Source organism: Tachyglossus aculeatus, chromosome X4 (genome assembly GCF_015852505.1).
Source record: "Tachyglossus aculeatus isolate mTacAcu1 chromosome X4, mTacAcu1.pri, whole genome shotgun sequence".
NCBI classification, from domain to species: Eukaryota; Metazoa; Chordata; class Mammalia; order Monotremata; family Tachyglossidae; genus Tachyglossus; species Tachyglossus aculeatus.
Genome location: NC_052098.1, coordinates 21,549,464 through 21,574,303, shown reverse-complemented (window position 1 = coordinate 21,574,303; position 24,840 = coordinate 21,549,464). Strand labels below are relative to the sequence as shown.

At 40.5% G+C, this 24,840-nt stretch overlaps 1 protein-coding gene and 4 non-coding genes across 44 annotated transcripts in view; 3 read left to right on the top strand and 2 right to left on the bottom strand.

Annotated features, from left to right (window-relative positions):
• PTPRD (protein tyrosine phosphatase receptor type D) overlaps window positions 1-24,840 on the top strand; it is a 1,852,740-nt gene that overhangs the window by 984,271 nt on the left and 843,629 nt on the right. The window lies entirely within an intron of this gene.
• On the bottom strand, window positions 543-680 carry LOC119948368. Its single transcript, XR_005456768.1, has one exon. It is a non-coding gene; the product is annotated as a small nucleolar RNA SNORA7 (small nucleolar RNA).
• LOC119948361 lies at window positions 13,741-13,878 on the top strand. Its single transcript, XR_005456762.1, has one exon. It is a non-coding gene; the product is annotated as a small nucleolar RNA SNORA7 (small nucleolar RNA).
• Window positions 16,958-17,095, top strand: LOC119948240. The gene has a single exon (XR_005456650.1). It is a non-coding gene; the product is annotated as a small nucleolar RNA SNORA7 (small nucleolar RNA).
• On the bottom strand, window positions 23,320-23,457 carry LOC119948505. The gene has a single exon (XR_005456896.1). It is a non-coding gene; the product is annotated as a small nucleolar RNA SNORA7 (small nucleolar RNA).

Here is a 24,840-nt window from a genome sequence, read left to right as displayed (position 1 = left end):
TTCCTGATTAAGGCCTAATTTCCTCTTCTCCAGTTCCCTGTTGCATAGCCATTGCACTTGGATTTATTTATCCCCTCCTTCAGCCCCACAGCACATATATACATATCCGTAATTTATATTAATGTCTGTCTCCACCTCCAGACTGTCAGGTCCTTGTGAGCAGGGAACATGTCTTCTACAGGCTGTTTTATTGTACACTCCCAAGTGATTGGTACTGTGCTGTGAACACAGTAAACTCTCCAGAAATACCATTGATTGATTTACTTTCAGTATTCTCTTCAAAAAAGTGCATCTGTGTTGAGATATGTGTGTACAAATAATTGTCTAGTCTTATGCAGTCGTCATCTCCGACCCATAGCGATGCCATGGACACATCTCTCCCCGAGCACCCCACCTCCCTTTGCAGTCGTTCTGGTAGTCTATAGAGTTTTCTTGGTAAAACAACAGAAGTGGTTTACCATTGCCTCCTTCCATGCAGAAAACCTGAGTTTCCACCCTTGACTTTCTCCTGTGCCATCACTGCCCAGCACAGGGGAGTTTCATGTTGTAGCAGATTGCCTTCCACTCGCTAGCCACTGGCCAAGCTAGGAATGGAATGGGTATGCTTCTGCTTGACTCTCTCTCCCATAGTCGAGACTGGTAGATTAATGGAAACTCTCCAGGTGTGACCCTGAGAGGGGGTACAAATATTACTTCTACTGATAATAATTGTGGTATTTGTTAAGCACTTTCTATATGTCAGGCACTGTACCAAGAACTGGTGTAGATACAAGGTCACAAGATCATTAGATCCCACATGGGACTCACAGTTTAAATAGGACAGAGAACAGGTATTGAATCCCTAATTTGCAGTTGAGGGAAATGAGAAACAGAGACGTTAAGTGGCTTGCCCAAGGTCACACAGCAGACATGTGCTAAAGAACTTATTGGAAGTGGAATGAAGTGGGGAAAAAGCATCTTGGCTTCACACTCTTCCATGGCTCTTACACTGTGGTGATCACACTGTGCTCTATGTAAGATTAGAATGATCATACTGTGTTCTATGTAAGATTAGAACACCTTCAGTCCAATAATTCTGCTATAAGGAGAAGAATCAATATATTTTACACCATGGGGAAAATAGTTTTTTCCTATCCACCTCTGAATGTAATAAAATATTTTACACCGTTTCTGTTCGCTGGCTTTATGAAATGCTTACTTTGGACAGGGACCGTGCCTAACCGGATTAGCTTATATATACACCAGTGTTTAGAACAGTGCCTGGCACATAGTAAGTGCTTAACAAATACCATTAAAAAAAAGTCTGATGGCAAGGAGATCAGGTGCCAAAGAATCAGGAGGGTGCATTAAAGTCAGGGTTCCTGAAGAGGAGATGGGACTCCCAGAAACTTGATCTGGTGAATGGAGAAATCTCCATTTCCTTTAGGCAGGCATCTAGCATTTGCTTACCTGGGCTAGTGTCAGGAAAATACCCGATAATTTTGTACAATTAAACTCCTTTCCAAAAACTGTACCTCCCCTTTGCAGATGCAATATGTATGTCTTCCATTCTGGGTACACTCATATTATGTGCTTCTTGCTTCCAGAGCTGTTCTAGTGATTAGGAAGCTGACTTGCTCTCCTTATCCTTCTCTCTCAGATTTCTAGGTTTGACCCAGTGTCCAAGGTCATGGGGAGAGCTGTAATAGCCAGTTGGGATATTCATTGCAGTAGGAATGGAAACGGAAACATCAAAGAATCACTAGTGACTACAGAGCATGAAGCAATTTTGAAAAATCCTTTCATCTCTGTCTTGGTGCCAATTTCACTACCCAGGAACTGGCCACCCTTTCTTGGAACTATAAATACCGTTGTGACCCCAAACCCAGTAAGAGGAAGAGGTGGGAAAATGAGCTTTAATATAATTAACTTATCTAGCCTACCAGATAGCATATTGTTTTTTTTTCTTCATTTTGGATGTTGACTGCAGGATGAGGTTATTCTGACATCACGTTGTTCATTCATTAATGGAATTACAGCTGCTTTTTGGTTCCCTTTTTTAGACCCTAAAGGGCATATAAATTATACCACCTTGGTTTTTGATTGCTTTAAGTGTATTAACCAACTTAAGGGCAGATGCAAGCCACAGAGACCCAACATTATAACTGGAGGTGTCAGTATATTGGGGTATTGTTAAGTCTTTGAAAAATGGGCTGGCATATAATAGAGGTTTTGTAATTAGACATGCATAAATTTTCTATTGCAAATTTCATCATTGGTGACCATACTGATTAATCAATAAACACATTGAATTAGCCTAAGAAAATGAATATGAACGAATAGTTGTTCCTGTGAATAATTATTTAAAATATGCCAATAGTGAAAATTACCACAAGAAAATAAAAAGATTATAAATATTAACTTTAAAAAAGAAAAGCACTGTAGATGAAAATAGAGTCATCATTTTTTGGATAAAAGATGGTCCTAGTTTTCTTGACTGAAATCACCATTTATTTAAAATACGCCAATAGTGAGAATTACCACAATAAAGTAAAATGATTTTAGATATTAGCTTTTAAAAAGACAAGCACCGTATATGAAAAGAATTAGATTCATCATTTTTTTGGATAAATGCTAGTTCCAGTTTTCGTGACTGAAAGCACCAATCAGTTCAATGACACATACTTGTATTGCCGTGCCCAGTCTTTCAGAGAAGAAAATGTGTTCTCATATTCATAGCAGCTCTAGTCTTTTAAGAGGCCCAGCTTGTTGGCTCTCAGCATGTATCCGTGGTAACCAAAGAATAGTTTGAGGATCCAAAGCAATATTAAACAAAAAAAAGCTTGGTAATTTAAAGTAATCAAACATGTCTGGAATATTCTACCAAGGTTGGTTAAACATCTTATAAAAATCATTAGGAAATCCATCTGGACTGGGGACTTTTCCAGATGGGATACTTTCATTACTTACAGGAGAAGCAGCATGGCTCAGTGGAAAGAGCCCGGGCTTTGGAGTCGGAGGTCATGGGTTCAAATCCCGACTCGGCCAACTGTTAGCTGTGTGACTTTGGGCAAGTCACTTAACTTCTCTATGCCTCAGTTACCTCATCTGTAAAATGGGGATTAAATCTGTGAGCCCCCCGTGGGACAACCTGATCACCTTGTAACCTCCCCAGCACTTAGAACAGTCCTTTACACATAGTAAGTGCTTAACAAATACTATTATTATTATTACTTTCCATTATTTTTCTTGGTATAATATAGGCAAGATTCCTTCTTTTGTTGCAGATAGATCTGCTGCAGTTAAAAAAGCAAGCAATTTCTGGATTTCCTCACAAATGGTGTTTCTGCCTATTCAGATATAAAATCTGTTGCAATTATTGATCACTTTTTCATTCACAAGCCTGTTACTGTACAACAGGTTTATCATATTTTAGCATCTTAACAAGAGATTATTCTGTCTTTGGAATATAGTTTTTATTAGTACTAAAATGTATTAACCACATAACATGAGCAGTTGCGGTTCGGAATCTAGCAAGTTGCCATTCCTGTATTCGTAGGCTGTATGCTCAAAAAACCACTGTAGAATAAGTATTCACATCTTGAATGGTGTTAGCTTCAATGCAGTGGTAGTAAAAACGACCTTAAGAAGTCTTTTAAGCCTCTTCTGTGCAGCATGGAAGTGCTGTGGTTATCCATCTCCCATTTCTCAATTTATCATATTGATATATGCATTTATACTAAGGATGGCTATGTGTTTGTGTAGGTAAATTTGGCATCCAAGTTGTAGGAATTAGATAAAATTGTGTCAAACACGCAGATTGTTTTGAGCTGTTGAAAGGTAGATGGAAAACAAAAACCACTGAGATAAGATGTTATCAACCCAAGTGATCCAAAGGAACTCCGTGGGGAAGTTGCCAAATTGCTAGCAAGGAAAAGGAGCAAACGTTATCTTATTGTCAATGTAACTCCCTTCTACAAAAGGCGCTCCAGAGTTGACCTGGGAATTATAGGCAAGTGAGTTTCACTTTTGTAAGTGGCCACCTGACCAAATCTGTAACTGAGTGTAGGATCAGTGAGCACAGCAGTTGTTTTCCACACAACTAGACAAACTGGAGCCGGAAAACAGCAGGATCTTCAGAGTTAGACATATGCCGTCTAAGGCGGCAGCATCCCTTGGCAGATTAGGAATGTCTGAACCCAGAAATTTTTTGAACTGCAAAAACCGCTCCACCATTAGTTACTGCTCTGATGAGGAAAGACCTCTCCAAAACAAGGTGCATCCAGACCTCACCTCATCCTTCATCAAACTGTCTAATCCCATCCAAGTGATGTTATATTGGGTCCCCACTCTGTCAGTCCATGTGTTAAGAATGACATTGTGCTTTTAGGGTGCCGAATTCCTACAGTCACACAGGTACCCTGATCAGAGAGCGTACAATATGGCAGTCAAATTTGTTTCAGGTGGAGTAAAGTGGAAAAAGCTAAAATCCGCCCCTTCTACACCATACTAGTCAGGAAGCCCAAAGCAGAGGAACTGTGTCCCTTTAGAAGTACCTTTTCTGGGTCAGGATAGTGGAAGGACACTTAAGAGGAGAAATGGTGAAGCCTGCATACCACTCCCCTGTTGCCTGGATGCAGTTTGTAAACAATTATTGAGTGAGACTTTTACTTCTAATGCAGAAAATATTGGCAACCAAAAGGGGTTTAGTAAAAGCAGTGTTGGTTGCTGTGAGTGAAAAAGTGGGAAAGGGAAAAAGGAATAAGCCGTAAAATCTGCACAAGCGGAAAACTTCACACTCATCCCCATGTTAGCCAAGAGGCACAGGGCAGGAACAGGGGGGAAGAAATATTCCCCCAAAGCTCCTCCTGCTCTCTTTCCCTGGGCTAAGCCAGTGAAGGGACCTGGAGTTCTAGAGGGAAGGAACAAACATAAAGATACAGAGAGAGAAGGAGTTTACCCTGCTTGGTGCTTAATCCTGCAACAGTGAAAAGCTAAATAAATAAACACATACATAAAACAAACAACGGTAGTAATTAAAACAACAACAGGAAATTGTCCTCCAAACAGATTAGGACACAATCAAGCAAGAACAAATATTTGAGGGGAGTGTACAGTGGCATAAAACAGTCCTTTCTTTTAGTCAATCAACCAATAGTGCTGATTGAGTGCCTGCTGTCTGCAGAGCACAACAGTATAATAATAGACATGATTCCTGTCCTCAAGTACCTTGCAGCATAGTGGCAGAGAGAGACTAAAATAAATTATGGATAAGAGAAATAGAAAATTGGGTTACACGGATGAGTGGTGGTGAAGCAACAAGCTATGTGAGATATGAGCAAAGGTGTTACAGGATTGATTAGGAGAAGCAGCATGGCTCAGTGGAAAGAGCCCAAGCTTGGGAGTCAGAGGTTGTGGGTTCTAATCCTGGCTCCGCCACTTGCCCACTGTGTGACCTTGGATAAGTCACTTTACTTCTCTGTGCCTCCGTTCCCTCATCTGTAAAATGGAGATGAAGACTGTGAGCCCCACGTGGGACAACCTGATTACCTTGTATCTACCCTAGTGCTTAGAACAGTGCTTGGCACATAGTAAGCGCTTCACAAATGCCATTCTTATTATTGTTGTAATCAGCCAATCAGTGGCATTTATTGAGTACATACTATGTACTACATGCTTAGGAGAGTACAATACAATATAGAGTAGGTGTACACAACACCAGCCCATGATAAACTGAAAGACTAGATGGCGGAGAAAAACATTAAAATAAGTTACAGGTAGATATGTATATAAATGCTGTGGGTGTGAGGTGATAATCAGCTTGATCTAGTGGATACAGCACAGCTCTGGGAGTCAGAAGGATCTAGGTTCTAATCCCAGCTCCGTCACTTATCTGTTGTGTGACCTTGGGTAAGTCGCTTAACTACTCTGTGCCTCAGTTACCTCATCTGTAAAATGGGTTTTAGGACTGGAAGTCCCAAGTGGGACATGGACTGTGTCCAATCTGATTGTCTTGTATCTACCCCAGCACTTAGATATAGTCTAAGCAGAGAAGCAGCATGGGTTAGAGGAAAGAGCACAGGCTTGAGAGTCAGAGGACTTGAGTTCTAATCCCGGCACTGCCACTTGCCTACTGTGTGACCTTGGGTAAGCCACTTAACTTCTCTGTGCCTCAGTTACCTCATCTGTACAATGGGGATTAAGACTGTGAGCCCCATGTGGGACAACCTGATTACCTTGTATCTACCCCTGTGCTTAGGACAGTGCTTGGCTCATAGCGCTTAACAAATACCATAATTTTTATTATTATTATATAGTAAGCACATAACAAATACCATAAAAAAAGTGCAGACCCAAGTGCGTAGGCACAGAAGACAGGGCAATTAGGTGAAGTGAGGTCCTAACTGGCAAAAGACTCTTGGAGGAGGTAGAATTTTAGCAGAGCTTTTGAAGATGAGTAGAGTGGTGGTCTGCTGGATTTGCAGGGAGAAGAAGTTCTAGGCAGAAGAGAATGTCTGGATGTGTGTGAGGCAAGATCTAGACACAGAAAGTTGTGTGCGAGTCGGATTGTAGTGAATGAACGACAAGGATTAAATAGCAGGGAGAGAGTTGCTTGAGCACCTAAATTACATGTAGAGAAAAGCAACAGAGTTTAAAGATATGTACATTATTGAGTACTTTGGGGATGGATAGTGCAGGAGAGATTACCCGAGTGCTTAGGGAGTGAATACTCAAATTCATAGGTTGTGCCTAAGTATTGTGGTGGTGGTAAGGGAGAACATAAGATGTAAAGATGAGAGCATATTTAGAGAAGGCCTCCTGGAAGATACGTGATTTTAGTAGGGCTCTGAAGATGGGGTGAGAAGTCGTCTGCAGGATGTGAAGTGCGATGGAGCGCCAGGCAGGTAGGAGGGTTTGAGCAACAGACTGAAGGCAAGAGAGATAAGACAAGGTACGGTGTGTAGGTCGGCTTTAGAGGAATGAAGAACTGCCTAGGTTGTAGTGGGAAAGTAGTGACGATAAGTAGGGGAGAGGAAAAATTTAGCAATTGCATCATAGTAAAAGAAGGAGAAGGAAGTGGCCTGCAGTGTTGAAAGAGGAGGGTTGAAGGAGGTTTAAGTTAGAGTCCATTAGATTCGGCTAGAGGAAACCATTGAAGACCTACAGGGGAGAGGTCTCTGTGGAGTGAACAAGACAGAAATAGGATTATAGAGAGTAAAGAAAGAAGATGAATTAGGGACAGTGAGTTTATCCGATCTTTTCAAGGAATTTGGGCAGGAACAGGTTCGGGAAGATGGGGCAATGGCTAGAGATGGGGTAAGATTCAGAAGGGTAGGTGGTAGGTTCAAAGTCAGAGTGGGAAATACTTCATTCATTCATTCGTATTTATTGAACGCTTACTGTGTGCAGAGCACTGTACTAAGCACTTGGGAAGTACAAGTTGGCAACATATAGAGATGGTCTCTACCCAACAGCGGGCTCACAGTTTAGAAGGGGGAGACAGACAACAAAACAAAACATATTAACAAAATAAAATAAATAGAATAAACACGTACAAGTAAAATAAATAGAGTAATAAATATGTGCAAACATGTATATATATATATATATATATATATATATATAGGTGCTGTGGTGAGGGGAAGGCGGTAAGGCGGGGGGGATGGGGAGGGGGAGGAGGGGGAGAGTAAGTACTTCTTTACACAGTAAGTGATAATCTTATGGAACTTGTTACAATAGAAAGCTGTGCAGGCCAAAATATCAGCAATCAACCAGTGATATTTACTGAGCACTTACTGTGGGCAGAGCACAGTGCTAAACACTTTAGAGAATACAGTACAATAGAGTCTGTAGACATGATGGCTGTCGAGGATCCAACTGGAGGGTTGGTTAAATTCATGGATGAGTTGTCCATAGTGAGTTACAAGAGGGAAAGGTGGGGATCTAGAGGAAAAAGGATCTAGAGGGAAAAGGATCAGATGATGCCCATTGGGTTGGAAGTCAGGGTGGGCAACCCTCTTAAAACCATCATATTAGCATATTCAGAGCCAGAAATTAGGTGAATGTCCATTCGTTCCTATATAGCACTGCCTATGTTCTTATGCTTGTAACAGTTACATTATTTTTATTCACAGTGCGATGGGTTATTAACGCAGAGGTAGAAAAGGACAGCAGGTTTTTAGAATATATCTTGGACATAACTAATATTCAGGTGCTTTTGTTTCTCAGTCTCTAAAATCATTTGAATGAACCTTGTTGATGAATTTACCAAACTGGGCAGTTATGCTCCACTGAAAGGACTTTATTTAAGTCTGAAATGTAAGTGAGGGTCAAGCAACATTAGCCAAGGACATTTAGATGAGCTATAACCTACTTCCCTTCTAGGGACAAGATAATGTCTTTTATTATCCCATGGAATTTTGTAATAAATAGATTTGAGATATTCTCTTGCCTCTTTCCCTCCCTTCCCCTTCTATTTTCCCCGGGAACATAAGGCATGGGTCGTTTGTGCCTTTCTGCTTAATCTCCTCACGGCCTGGGGTATTCTATTAAAGGAGCCCTACTCCTCCTCCTCTTGAAGAAATCTCATAAATGCTGCCACTTTTCAATATTGACAGGAATTATACTCTTCTGGAAAAGGCAATAAACAGTAAAACAATCTACACCCTAAAAGCAAGATACCAATTGCATATGTGTTTGCAGCCTTATGAAGTGAGCTGTTACTATTAAATATCAGCCCAGAGCCTGAAACATCAAATAGCAATTTGCACTTCCTCATTATTTGAAGGAGATAAACATCGGCATCAGGGATGAATCATAGAGGAAATAAGGTAGGCAAATGGATACCTCTTCATTCCTGATCAGCTCCCAATTTTAGGATAAAATCCTGGAATAAAGACCCAGTTCAGGTACTATAATCCTTTATAGTTCTGAACATGCCCATAAATGCCTAGTACAGGGTTTTTTTAAATTTAATGATAGAATTTTCCTTATCTCTCTTTCTAGGAAACCCTGTCCACAACCCTTAAGATTGTTTCTTGCTTTTTTCTGCCCATAACAGCGTCTTGGACCTCTGCTTTTCATTACCATGTAGGGTTAATTTTGCTTTTTACATCTCAGACATATGGAGTGGCTGTCCTGAAGTAAACACAGGTCTGCAGGCAGGCCACTGCAAGTGATTGCCTCCAGGTGTTTGCCTGCAGAAAGTCATTAAAAGTCAGGAAAATCAGGGCAGTTTCCCCATTAGTAAAAATTAACCTACAAGATGTCCATGGTTTCAAGTACAGTAGTGGGTGGGGGGGTTTTGCCCAATTTTCAGTTTAACTCTGTATATTTCAGACTTGGGGTCAAAATGTTAACATTTCAGTTCTGCAGCCATTTGGGGAAAGAGATTTCTATAGAGCACAGGTTCTCTGACTTCAAAAACTGCAGGAAACAGATGCAAAAAGAAAAACCCTCATGCCCGAATCCATCTTAATCATGTCACCAAAGAGGAAATAGTCTACCAGCAGTGCATCCTTTTCTGTTGTGTTCATCACTGCATTCCCTTCTGGAAGTTGAGTTGATGATTTTCAAGATTCCTCCTTGTAAATTATGCAGCTTTTCATTTTTGTTTTTTTTTTAACTTTTGGAAACATCAACTCCTTAATCCTAACCTTTTGAATGATAAAAATCATTAATCCCAATCAAATGATGGGTTCCTTTTTCAATCACCCAGTGCTGCTAATGTTATCATTTTCAGAAATACATTTTCACAGTTTGGGCAGGTGTATGATTACAAAAGGTCAAGCAAAATACCAACACACTCAACCAATAGATTTTTGCATGCTGCTTATAGAATTTCTTCTAGTTGCGTAGCAACAGTCTTTTTAATTACTACTTGCAATCCAGATTTTAATAATTTAATTAGTATTTTTGCTTCATTAAACTGCTACACCCAACAGATTTAATGAATTCAATTCACTGAATGTTTTAAAAAAATTTTCGTGTTTTTCTACACAACTTAGAATAACAATCATATGCATTTACCCCCCAAAGTCATTTCTTGTTTAGACTTTTAGTAGCACATTTCTCTTTTAGCTATTACTTAACTAGCAGTGTGTTGTGATGTAAAGAGTTAACCATAAATTTGGAGATGGTTGCAGCTTTAGCAAATTATATAATATGTTCATGGGAATGGAACGTTCACAGATGGGGTTCTTAATAATATAAACAAACAAAAAACTTTACTCAGGAGTAGGAAAGGAAATCTAAAGCACACAAATAACTTCCTTTAATGATGTGTAACTCTAAGTCAAGTATAATGTTTAAAATGATATAATGAGTATGAAAGGTGCCTTTTCTCATGCGATTAGTGTCTGTTCGTTTTGCAAGGTTTGTTTCAGTTTTTGAAGAACAGTCAGTTCTGCTATAACATATGTTTTAATTACGTGATTTGTATAGGACACTAAGGACATAGTAGAGAATGTAGTTCCGAAAGCCTGAGTCTCCTCTATTTTAACACAGTCCACAAATTGGCATAGAGTAGATTTGGTGTAGAAGGAAATGGAAGTGCACATATGCATGGTGGCAGCCAAGGAATGGGACCTCGCTCTGTCTCAGCCAGCCCATTCATTACTATAACATGATCTTTCCACAATACAATATACTTTGAGAACACGATTACCATGCTATAGTGAAAGGACGGTGATTACAAACCTTACTGCAATGCTTTGTCCAATTTGGAGCTCCGCAAGAGAAATCAGAGAATCATATATGTGCCCTTGTGGCTGGCAACCTGGAAGTAATTTATCCATTGGTAAGAGTTCACTTTTCTATCATAACCTCAATAAAGCCATATTTCCTAAACCCCAGTATCTGCTCAATCATTCCTGACAAGGGATTTCATGTGGATTACTGTGGAAGTTCAACCAGAATCAGAACACTGGCATTTACAAAACTGTTCCACCAGCTGGTGGGTGGGTAAAACTGCTTTTTTCAGAAGTTCTATCCTTAGAAATTTTCACCAAAAGTAGAGATGCTATTGAGGGAGGCATTTTTACGGCTAAGTCAGGGCAATCTCTCACCAACTCGGACAGAGGGTCATTTTGAAGGTGATTTCTCAATATGCCGACCTATTTCAGATTAAACATTAGGCTATTTTAAGGCACACTGTTGGTTGTCCTAGCCTCCATCTTAAAACCTGAAAATACAGCCAAGTGGTACCTGAAAATGTATTGATCTTCCCAGCACCTGCAAACTCTGAAACTGGTTGTGGCTGGAGCCATCATGGTTTAGAGGTGACTTTGAAAGACTCTCTTTGGGCCCCAAGGTCCCAGCCTAGGATGAAAATGCTTGTGTTTTGGGAACCTCCACAGATCTGTGATGGTTCTGCACGTCATTCCGCTGGCACTATACCAGTGTACCCCTCTGAGTTTGATTTGGATGGGTGGGTATTAAATTTGACCCAGATGTCCATAAAGGTCCTGAAACAGAGTGGGTCCTCTTCCGCCATCCTGAACTCCCATACTGGTTCCAAAACGTTCTCCTAAAACCATCAGGAATTCCCAGATGCCCTTGAGTTGTCCATCAACTGCTTGAGTCCTGGTTCTGTGCTAGTAATGGGGCTTGACAAAGTGTTGTTAATCTGCATTATTCCTGCAGAATGAGAATTTATTTCTTTTTGTTATGCACACATGAAGATGAAAGCATATGATCAGCACTTTACCAAGCCACACGGTTGTTTACAGGTGATTTTTCCTTCTCATGCCAACCCCAGTGTGGTATGGGAATGAAATAGCCAACAAAAGGAAAATGAAGAAATAATGGATAAAGATAGGCTGTAGTCTCAATCATGTTTTAGAGTCATGGCCTCCACGTCTTGGGTAGAAATAAGTTAATCATTTTCCAGTATCTAAGAAGCAATATTTATAGCAGTGTAGTGAATACTTATTTCTAAATCCAAAATTTTAGTTTAATAATGGGATAATAGGGTTAATCTTTGCAGATGTTTGCAGTTGTTCTTTAAAACTCACAGGAATTTTCTTCCACTGCACCATTGTGCCATAAACACACATGCGCGCGCGCACACACACACACACACAAATGTCTTCCCCCCCCACCCACAAACACACAGCTTTTAAAATAGAAATTGCTTACCTTCTTGCCCTAGATCAGTTCCCCTAGTCCAATAAAGATAAACTTCTTGTATTATCTCTTTCATTATGGCACATTAATCGAAATGGAATTATTAAAGTGCATACCAAAGGTTTCCCAAACTGATTGCATTCAAGTTAGGGGATGTTAATATTCAGGAACATTAAAACAAAAATAAAAAGAAATTAGATCCTTTCAAATAGGAGATATTTTAATGTTTGGCCTCATAAAATAAAATAAACATTATAAAAAATGAAGCCTATAAACATCAGGAAGATGGATAAATTGACACATCATTCTACATATCTCTGTTTAATAATATTATATTTCATTTCCCGTGCTAAGAAAACAGCCATTACACAAAGCAGCCATTCGTAAACAGACATTGTGAACAGATTGGATCCTTGTTGGTGGTATGATAATTGAAATAAGTTTACCAGTCTTTTATGAGAAAATACCAGATGTATAAAATACCTATTAATCAATTCTCTCGCTTTTGAAAACACCAGTTTCAGTACCAATGCCCATTAAAAAATAAATGCTGCAATGGAAAAGAAAATACCGAGAAAATACCAAGAATTAGCAAAGCGATTCATCTGTTCGGTGCTCCTCAGGTTATATTAATTGCACTGTGGAATGGTGTAAGCACTACTTTGGCTCTTTTTGGGACAGTCTTACCGCTGTTGGTCCAGGATTTTTCCACTGTTTGTCTTCTGATAAAGAAATGCAGAGAAAAGCTATTTTTGACTAAGCTATAAGGCTGCATCCTGTCCATCTAACCCCACCACTGAATGACTGTTTCCTTTTTAAGGTTTCAATCCAGCTTTATCCATCTACCATTCTTTAAAATGTAACTTTTATAAAGCGGTATGTCAGACTACTGTTATCGCGACCACACAAATACCCACAAATGAAGGTCATCATAATCAATCAATGTATATTACTGAACACTTACTCTAAGAGCACTGTACTAAGGGCTTGGGTGAGTACGATCTAGAGGGGGAGACAGACGTTAATATAAACATACAAATTATGGCTATGATATCACACCCAAAAAATCAAGGAAGGGAGAACATCAGAAAGAGATATATAATTTTTAGCCTACAAAGGGAAATATCAAATTTTCAGGGGCGTTTCCTAAAATATTACATTACAGATTACTGTGCATATTTGGCTGACAGCATCATAAACATGCGTACGAAAGTGATAACGAAGAATTCATACATTGCAGAAACAACACTCCTGGAGGATGAATGGGTACTAATTTTAGTAAACATGTCATTTATTTTTACTCTGTGAATCAGTTCTCACAGTATATTCTTTCTCCAGAGTATGGAATATGAATTGCCATCTGCGCTATGCATATCACTAACATGTTTAAAATGTTCAGGGTTAGTACTTATGCCAATATTTCTAACTTTATTCAGCACACGGCTCTTAGTTAACTTGTTGGGTGCTCGTTGCCTGCTGCGTGACCTTGGACAAGTCATTCAACTTCTCTATGCCCCAGTTTCCCCAAGTGTAAAATGAGGATGAAATAGCTGTATCTCTTCTACTGAGACTGTTTGCCCCACGTGGGACTAGGACAAAGTCCTACCTGATTAACTTTTATCTACTCCAGAGTCTCACCTCTCAGGGTCGCACCTTGAGAGCTTCCATTACTCTACCAGTCTCGACTATGGGAGGGAGAGTCAAGCAGAGGCACATCCATTCCATTCCTAGCTTGGGCAGTGGCTAGCGAGTGGAAGGCAATCTGCTCCAAGTCAAAACTCACCCGTGCTGGGCAGCAGCGGCAAGGAAGGGCTGAGATTCAGGTTTATGGCACCGAAGGAGGCAGTGGTGAACCACTTCCATATTTTTACCAAGAAAACTCTATGGATGCACCATCACAACAATTGCGGGTGGAGGTAGGCTGTTCTGGGAGAGATGTGTCCCTGGCCTCACTATGGGTCAGACACAACTTGACAGTATACGATAACAACAGCCCCAGAGCTTAGTGCGGTGTTCATCACAGAGTAGGTGCTTAACAAGTACCACAATTTATATTATTGGCTCTTTCAACTTTTTACATATGACAAATTGCTGTTTATTTCCCCCCCCACCCCCCCTTCCTCTCCCCCTACTTCCCCTCTCCACCCCCCCGCCTTACCTCCTTCCCTTCCCCACAGCACCTGTATATATGTATATATGTTTGTACGTATTTATTACTCTATTTATTTTACTTGTACATATCTATTCTATTTATTTTATTTTGTTAATACGTTTTGTTTCGTTCTCTGTCTCCCCCTTCTAGACTGTGAGCCCACTGTTGGGTAGGGACCGTCTCTATATGTTGCCAACTTGTACTTCCCAAGTGCTTAGTACAGTGCTCTGCACACAGTAAGCGCTCAATAAATACGATTGATTGATTTATTGATCTTACCTTTATGCAAACATATGTAAAACGTATTTTTTTTAAACTCAGGGGGTCTTGCATTTTTGCTAATTTATAGCCCTCCATCAATCATCCTCAAAGATTTTAGTTATGTTTGAGGTACTAAACCAGGGATGATGTAAAATGCCTATATTTTGGCTTATGCAAAGCAAGTGCTACTACTTCAGATTCCTGTGAAGTTTCTCTCTATTCTTTTTTTTTCTTGTTTTTCATTCACAATTATTACCTCTTTTAAGGTAGACTTTTTTCTCTGATACAGCTCTACCTTCAAAACTACTTAGGGAAACTTGGAAGAAGTTAATAGAGGTTAGTACCCTTTGACAAAAATCATTTAATAAAAGAATCAAGAATTAGGTATTTCCAAATGCACTTTTCCAATGAATACCAAAAATGAAAGTAACGATCTGGACGATTATGATTCCAAAATAGTCCGACCCATCGATAATTCATTCATTCAGTTGTATTTATTTAGTGCTTACTGTGTGCAAAGCACTGTACTGAGCACTTGGGAGAGTATTTACAAAGCATATAATTTAGCTTTCTAAAATGTGACATCACTTCAGTTTCGCACTATCCCAAAATCTTATGACAGATTCAACTGTTTAAAAACAAAACAAAACAAAAAGACCTCGCAATGAATTAAATGAAAAACTAACCAGAACAGCAGTATATATTACAAACCATAATAACTGGCTTCAAATGTGTATCCTGGGGTTTCAGATGATGTCATAATTTGCTACTGCAAAGTTAATAGTATTGTTGCCTGGAAGCCAAGCTATTATCCTATGTTTAATTTCGCTAAGATGTAAATTACATGCTTCAGTTTTGTATCTCATTGGCTGCTGCCATTTTAGATTCTTGTTCTTGCAGCTGTCAAGAATTGTTATGTTTATGGGTTTTTTGTTTATCTAGGGACCTTGAGCAATTACAGTCTTTTTTACATTCTCCTTTCTAAAACACCTCATGCCTCCATTATCCTAACTTTTTCCAGATACCAGTCTAAAGTTACATGAATGAAAATATAATTTTCCCCCCAAAGAATATCTATTTGATCTTTTCTTATAAAATGGACGCCCTTATTAAACAAAATCTGTTTCCGTTTGATGAACAGTTCTTGTTTTCTATTGTAGCTCCTTCGCATATGAGATCCCTTAATCGATACTGCCTAGTAGCATTGAAGATAATCCCGGGCAAATGAGAAACAATCTTGGGTCCAAGTGCCCCTACCCAAAGGTGCTAGTCATAACCTTCTCTCTGTTCTTCAAGCATAGATCTAGGCTATTGCTTAAACTGAAGAGCCACCAAGTAAGTCTCTCATACACTATTGAGGACCACACAAGTGAAATCAATAAAATTGTTATGACATTTACAGAGTGAAGTATTTCATTAGGAAAGCAGAGTGGCAAAGTGGAAAGGGCATGAGCCTGAGAGTCAGAGGATATGGCTTCTAGTCCTGTCTTCACCACTTGCCTGCAGTGTGACCTTGGACAAGTCACGCAACTTCTCTGTGATGCAGTTACCTTATTTGTAAAATAGGGATGCAAAATGTGTTCACTCCCCTTTTTAAATGGTCGGCCCCATTGGGGATCAGGGCTGTGTGTAAGCTGATGATGTTGTATCTGCGTTGGCACTTAGTACAGTGTTTGGCACATAGTAAGTGCTTAACGAATACCACAATTATTTTGAATATTCAAATCACGCACGTTTGCGGTGTGAGAGAACCTGTTGTTAATCTCTTCGGGTAATATGCATTTATTTAGAGCCTACTGAGTGCCAAAGCGCTGTCCTAAGCATTGGAGAATATAACATAGAAGCAAAACACTCATTGCCTGTCCACAAGGCACTTACTACCTTTTGGGAGAGTGGGCATACAAAAGTGTTTGTCCACATAGTGGCAACAGTAGGAAGAACAAGGATCAGATTGAGAGTACAGGAGATATGCCAGGATTAAATAGCAGAATGGAATAGTGGGTGTTGGGTAGCTCTGGGGGCGGGCATAATAGAAGTGCTAGGAGGGCAAAAATCGGAAAGCGCCAATTTTATCCAGGTGTCTGGGAGGGATCGAGGGTGATAATTGGAAACAAATCATCAGCTGGTGGGCCACTGAGCGGTTTGGCATGCCTTTCGGGCAAGGAGGCCCACCTCTTCTCCCCTTTAAGTAACATTTGCCCCCCTAAACCAAATTCCCTTCCAATCAAGCAATCAATTGTATTTATTGAGTGCTTACTAAGCACTTGTGGGAATATACTACAGTCTGTATGCCTCTGGACAGTGACAGCCATACAGTGAAAATACAGGATAGAAAGACCATCGATTCTTTTGAAATGTGGGGTTGGAGAAGACTTTTGCAAGTACCATGGACTGCCAAAAGACAAACAAATAGATTTTGGAGCAAATTAAGCCAAAGTGACCCTCTGAGGGTCACACCTGGAGAGTTTCCAGTACTCTACCAGTCTTGACTACATGAGGGAGAGTCAAGCGGAGGCCTACTCATTCCATTCCTAGCTTAGACAGTGGCTAGCGAGTGGAAGGCAATCTGCTACAAGTCAAGACTCCCCTGTGCTGGGCAGCAGCAGCATGGAAGAGAGTCGAGGGTGGAGAATCAAGTTTATTTTGCGGAAAGAGGCAATGGTAAACCACTTCCATATTTTTACTAAGAAAACTCTATAGAGACACTTCCAGAACATTTGTAGATGGAGGTGGGGCGTTCTGGGAAAGATGTGTCCATGGTGTCGCTATGGGTCGCAGATGACTCGACAGTATAAGACAAGACTAGGAATGGTATTAGGTTGACATTACTTGGGATGCTGGGAATTGATAAGTGAAGCCCACCCTGCACACTTAGCTCCTGTAACAGGTGAAACAGGCTACTCGCTGTGCCACAATTTTGTCTGTCTTGCTGCTGACCACTTAACCATGCCCTCTCTTTGGCCTGGAACATCGTTTCCCTGCATATCTGGCAGGCCACTACTCTCCCATCTTCAAAAACCTTCCAAAAGGCCTTCCCAAGAGGCCTTCCCCTGACTATGGTCTCACTTTCCCCATTTGCCCTCCCTTCTGAGTCACTTGGCTGTGTGCTCCTTGAGCACTTACTAGTCACTCCATCCCTAGCCTCATAGCACTTATGTACATATTCTTATACTCTCCTATTTTCCCTGTCTGTAACTTATTTTAATGTCTCTCTCCCAATCTAGACTCTGAGTTCTTTGTGGGCAGAGATCATGTCCACCACCCCTATGGTATTGAATTCTCCCAAGCACTTATTACTGGCCTCTGTGCAGATTAAGTGCTCAATAAATGCCATTGATTGGGTGATTGACTGAGAAATTTAACAATGGCATGAAGAATTTGATCTGGGAAAGCATATTAATCAATCAGTGGTAGTTTTGAACGTTTACTGTGTACAGAGCACAGTACAAAGCACTTGGGTGAATACAGTACGATCAAGTTGGTAGACACAATCTCTGCCATAAGGATTTTAAGAGAGCTGAAATGTAAGATAGTGAAGGCCTGTGGAGAGCTTTGAAGCCATTGATAATGTACAAACATATTTATAACTATCCATATGTATTTACTTTTACTAGACATAGGGGTCAGTTGGGTAGGTGTTGGGACATACGGAGTTCCTAGACTGTATTTTGACCAATGCCGTGGTAACACTTAGCAATACACAAGGTGGGAAAGGTGTTTTCTCAAAGTTCCAATTCTTGCCAAAGCCAGGTTCATGCTAAAAGAGTAGGTGTGATACCCCAGACTTTTACATTCTGATTGAAGAAATGCTCAACTAAAAGAAATGGATCTTGCATTTTCTCCTGAAGATGGTGCTACTATGTTGCCAGTGGATCTCTGGTGATACCATAATGGAAGTCACAACCTGGGGAACATTTTATCTAGTTTCTGTTGTTACAAATGGTCACTTCTTGTTGATGTGCTGGGCTACACTGGTTTGGGGAGTAAGCTTAGTTCCAACCTAATAGAGGTGACAACCAAGATGCGAGGGGTATTACTTTAGGAGATGACCCTTCTATGGACTGTCACCAAAGAATTAGATTCTAAAGAGTGTGCCATGTCTCACTCACTACCCCAAGCACTGCTGCCTCCATGCTGGGAATGGGCATCTGTTGTTAGTTTCTCTACTTGTGCTATTACAATGCCTTCTAAAGGTTTGTAAGATGTTTAGTAAATTAATGTTCCGCATTCTTGCCACAAACATAGCTAGTAACAAGAGAGAATAAATGTGTGAGTTCCCTTATCCTCCTGTTGACCGCTTTTGCATATGCGCGTTGTTGCCTGTAATGGACAGTTAAATGACACTCTGCTGTCAAATAGCATGCATTGTTTTATGGAGAACATGGAACCAGTGCTCTTCAGCCACCAACGAAAGCCATTCCACTAATTGTTATTACCATCTTTTAGTGAACTTTTAAGTGCATGTGAGCATGCCCCATGAATGCCGTCCGTGGAGGGGCATGGGAGTAAAGGGTGGTCAGGCAGCTGCCAAAAGACTTTCAGGATCTCTTTTCAATTTCTTTTCAACAATTCTAGGGCTTTAAAATTCCAAAAGAAAATTGTATTTCTTGTTTTCAGTTGTTTGATAAAAGTCAGGCTGTGTTCTCTGTTAAGTCTCTGTTAAGTCTCCTGCTCAGGAGGTCAGAACTGTGAAAATCTTGTGATGGGTTCAAGTCAAATTTAAAAGGCAGTAGAACCACCAACAAATGATGTCTTTGGGATGGGGGAAGGTAAATCAAAACTAATTAGGCCCAAATTGAAATTAAAGCATAATTGAAAGCAAAGTACATTTTTATTCTTCTGGAAAATCTAAAAGCAAATACATGCTTCAGTGGCGGTGAACTACAGATGTTCCTTGTTTTTCTCTGGGTATGTTTGCACACAGCAAATCCTTATTATATATTTGACTTTGGCTTTGTTTATTTACTTATTGCAGTCGTTCTACTTAAATGACTAGTATTGTCTCCTTTATAGAGCTGAAGCCCTCAACTACTTCATGGCAGCAAGGAGAAAGAGATCTTGGTCAGCGTTTTATAACCTGTCTTTGACTAATAGGCATTTTAGAGCAGAAATAAAACAATTGTAAATCAGAAAATTTTCTAACTGGCAATTGAAACTGTTAACAAATGAGGAAATTATCTTCTCGAAAGATTCAGGAGCTTGGGATCCTTTGAGCATGCGGGAAAAAGTCAAATGAGTTAGCTATGGAATGAACAAAGAAGCATTTTAGAATAAAGGTTATAGAGAATTATTTTGAATGTCCCCATATTTTCACAGATGAAGCTCACCCACGTGGCCATCACCGAGACCAGACTTACTGCAAAAGTCATTAATTGTTTTGCCCTCTGTCCTGAGGGAATGTCAATTAGCCCCTCACCCTCCTCCCCAATTAATGGGAAATGAGGAAGGAGTCACCCTGCTTCTTTCTCCCCCATGCCGCTTTGTGCCATCCCACCCCCTCAATCCGTCACCCTCTCACTGAAGCCCTTCAAGAGGTCATTGACCTTTAGAGAAGCAGCATGGCTCAGTGGAAAGAGCACGGGCTTTGGAGTCAGAGGTCATGGGTTCCAATCCTGGCTCTGTCAATTGTCAGCTGTGTTACTTTGGGCAAGTCACTTAACTTTTCTGGGCCTCAGGTACCTCATCTGTAAAATGGGGATTAAGACTGGGAGCCCCATAAGGGATAACCCGATCACCTTGTATCCCCCCCCCCCAGCACTTAGAACAGTGCTTTGCACGTAGTAAGTGCTTAATAAATGCCATTATTATTATTATTATTATTATTATTATTATTATTATTATTTACCACCCGCTACAATTAAAATGACTGTATATTCATCTTTTTCCAAAATAAACCAGAAGAGACAAGATGAGGAATTTTCATCCTTGAAATGTTTACTCATCTGGAGTCAACACAGCAGAGATATGACAGACAGATTGCTAATGAAATTCCCAATGCGAGTCACCGCCAAGATTGTTGTGACAAGTGATTCTAATCCTCCTCACTTCTACTTCTTAGTAGTAGTAGATGTAGTTGTAATTGTTTTTAATTGAGCACCCACTTGCTGCAATGCACTGTACCAAGTACTTGGAAATGCAACAGAAGCACAGGTCACATCCTCTGCCCTCAAGGAGCTTACACGCCACTCCCAACACAACTCCCAAATTAGACTAATTTAGCCGGTTCATTCACTGAAGATTCAACTAGCTCTTGGTCATCTATCTCCAGTCATGGAATTGTTGAGCCCAAGGGGCACACAGTCATTTGCATCTCCAAATTGAGAGAGAGGAATTAATTATAGGACTAATTTCCTGTACAGCAGCTGAAATCACTGACATTGTGACCTATATTTTCATTAGGTGTTGTAGTGGAATCCCCACTCAGGGTTGCACCTGGAGAGTTTCCAGTACTCTATGAGTCTCGACTACGGGAGGGAGAGTCGAGCAGAGGCCTGCCCATTCCATTCCTAGCTTGGGGAGTGTAAGGCAATCTGCTACAAGTCAAAACTCACCTGTGCTGGGCAGCAGCAGCACGGGAGAGAGTCGAGGGTGGAAACTCAAGTTTACTGTGTGGAAGGAGGCAATGGTAAACCATTTCCGTATTTTTACCAAGAAAACTCTATGGATACACTATCAGAACGGTTGCAGATGGAGGCGGGGCGTTCTGGGAGAGATGTGTCCATGGCGTCACTATGGGTCGGAGACAAGTTGTAGTGGAAAATGCCAGGTGTGTGGGGATAGAGAAGAAAACGCTTCTTATCCTTTGCATATCACCAAACCCCATCACTCCTTTCTTCAAAGCCCTTCTAAAAATCTGCTTCCTCCAGGAAGCATTTCTTCTACCTCTTGGTCATCTTTCAGCTACCCCACGAGTTATCTGTCCTTCAGCCACTTAATGTGTATCATTCATCTCTACTCACCTCTTTCAAATATGGAATAATCATCATTTTTTGTCTGTCCCTACTTCCCATTCAATTTGAAGCTCCACAAAGATAAGCATCCCATTCTTACTTCTTAATAGTAATAATAATAATGATAATGTAGTAATTATTCGATCATATTTATTGAGTGCTAATTGTGTGCAGAGCACTGTACTATTCATTCATTCAATTGTATTTATTGAGCACTTATTGTGTGCAAAGCACTGTGCTGAAATCCTAATCACGCTGTGCAGAATTCTTCATCACAATTAAAATGTTGAGGGGGCTCATGCAAATAGGGGCAAAATGACCTAGGGTTACATTCTCGTGTCTCTCCTGATTGGCTAGGAAGCCTGGCCACCTGACTACTACTGCCCACTTGACTGTTGGATTGACAGCCCTACTCCAATCCATTCAACAGAGTAATCAGGAGATCATGCAAACATCAGGATTTCTAGAATGGTTCCAATATAGGGACTGGTGACATGGCAGGAGGCGCCTTAAAAATCGGTCTTGTGACAGAACATTTCCTGGTAACGTAATCAGAATGTGCTTTTGAAAATTTGTCTTTGAAAAGCAAGCTTTCTCATGAAGATTTTGACTTCGTGTTTGTATAAAAATGTGAATAACTGGGAAAGGACAGGAAGTCCGTTTTGTTGGCTGATTTCAACTCTTCATCAATTGATGTTCTTTATTTCTATCTCATAAATGGTTAGGGAAATGGTGGCTTTCCAAAAAGGCTATTACTCCAACATTCTGTATCCACTTCCATGAGAAGCTGTCTCTACCGAATGGGGATAAGAGTCAGAAGATATATTCCATTTTAGGTTCAGATAATGAGCATAATGCAAACTTTTACAAATATTAAAACGCTAGCATTTGTTCAAGCATTTTGGAGCACTTGGCTTTCAAACATCCAAGACTACAATTCTGAATCAGCAGGCACACTGCCCAGGAAACATGCCAAGTTATTCCTGCCCATTTTCAAAACTGTTTGGTCTGGCAAAGGCCCTGACAGAGAGAAAATGACATTGGTTGACCAACAGAAAAGCAAATTTGGCATTTAACAACCTTTCTTGTGAGAGTCAACTGAGCTTTCATGGCTTGGTCCCAGAGAGGCCAGACATTTGAGAGAGACAGAGAAGCAGCGTGGTTCAGTGGAAAGAGCCCAGGCTTGGGAGTCGGAAGTCACGGGTTCTAATCCCAGCTCTGCCACTTCTCAGCTGTGTGAGCTTGGGCAAGTCATTTCACTTCTCTGTGCCTCAGTGACCCCATCTGCAAAATGGGGATTAAGGCTGTGAGCCCCACATGGGACAACCTGATTACCTTGTATCTCCCCCAGTGCTTAGAACTGTGCTTGACACAGAGTAAGCGCTTAACAAATATTATTATTATTGAGACAGGAGTGTATGCCTTATGGTACATGTGAAACAGTCTATTAGGATGAGATTGTGTTTTCTTAAATTAGAGAATGGACCCAGAATTGCTCTTCAGGAAAATTAATGAATCAGAGCCTCAGCAAACTGAGCCCAAGTTTGGGAAATCATATCTCAATCAATCAGTTGATCATATTTATTGAGCACTTACTGTGAGCAGAACATTGTACTAAGCACCTGTCTTGTCTTATGCTGTCGAGTCATCTCTGACCCATAGCGACTCCATAGGCACATCTCTTCAAGAATGTCCCACCTCCATCTGTGATGGTTCTGGTAGTGTATCCATCGAGTTTTCTTGGTAAAAATATGGAAATGGTTTACTATTGCCTTCTTCCACAAGGTTAAGTTGAGTCTCTGCCCCTCAACTCTCTCCCATGCTGCTGCTACCCAGCACAGGTGAGTTGTGACGTGTAGCAGATTGCCTTCCACTTGCTAGCCACTGGCCAAGCTAGGAATGGCATGGGTATGCCTCTGCTGGACTCTCCCTCCCATAGTCGTAACCAGTAGAGTACTAGACACTCTCCAGATCTGATCTTGAGAGGGGAGCTAAGCACTTGGGAGAGCACAATATAACAGAGTTCGTAGACATGTTCCCTGCCCACAGTGAGCTTATAATCTAGAGGGGGGAGATCGACATATAATGTGAAAATAATAAATTATGGATATGTACATCAGTGCTGAATTGTACTTTCCAAGCGCTTAGTACAGTGCTTTGCACACAGTAAGCACTCAATAAATACGATTGAATGAATGAATGAATGCTGTAGGGCTGAGGGAGGGGTGAATAAAGGGTGCAAATCCAAGTGCAAGGGTGATGCAGAAGAGAAGGGGAGAAGAGGAAATGAGGGCTTGGGGAGAGTGATTTATTGTTGGAAATGAAGAGGGAGGGCATTTCAAGACCCTGTTTTATATGGTAACTGATGTCTCTGCTTCCCTATCCATTTCATTCAATGGTGAAGTTTAAACTATCTCTGAAAGAGCCTATATTTTCCAAATGTGGTTCATAGTCCTATTGGTGTGATTTAGCACAAGTGCCAACTTCCTGAGTGCACTGAAGATGATGGCCCCCACAGCTTTCTCAGCTAGATGCCCAGCCTCACTCCTCTCAAGTCTCTGACAAGCCCTGTGAGTTTCCCAACAGGAATGAAAAGACTCAAAGTGACAGCTTCCTGGAATACTGTTCCCTCCTAGTCTTCATCTCCTTTGAAATCCCTGCCCCCATTTCACCCCGACCCTCAGCAGGAAGAGTTGACTCCTTTATGGTCCAGTAAATTGCATGGTCTTTCCATTTGTCCATTCTTCAAATTCAAAGCAAATTGTAGATATTCATAATGAAATGAGTGGGGTCTGTTAGAATCTGAATTTTTCTCTCAAATTATTTGATTTTCACTCCAAATTATTTCTGAACCAATAATGTTTTTAATGCAAACACTTAAAGAGCTACTTCATCTTTATTTGCAATTGTTCTTTTCTTGCCTTCACTTTAAAAATCATATTATATTTGAATTATAATTGTCAGAGGGTGGACTGATGTTTCCTTACAGCTGCAGTAGTTTGCAGTTCCTATAAAGGCCTTTTGTACACGTGCAAAATGAAATAGATGGTTTAGGAGTTATCTGGTAATGTTTTCCAATGATGTTAGTCTAATAATTTTGGCTAAAATGAGTTTAAAAGAACCCAAACGTTTCCTTTTCCACAATCGCAAATTAGATTTGCCTGAATTGTTTTGAATTGTTTATTTTAATTTTACCAAAAGGCATAGAACATGGGTGTTGGACAACATACATTCATGGCTACAGAGACAAGCCTATGTCTTGCCACTCAAAGGTTAACAAATAGCTCTGAAGCTCAAACACATTCTTTAGTGTTATTTTTAAGACTAAATATTAATAGCATTGGCCAACCAATGAACGTTAGTTAAACCTTA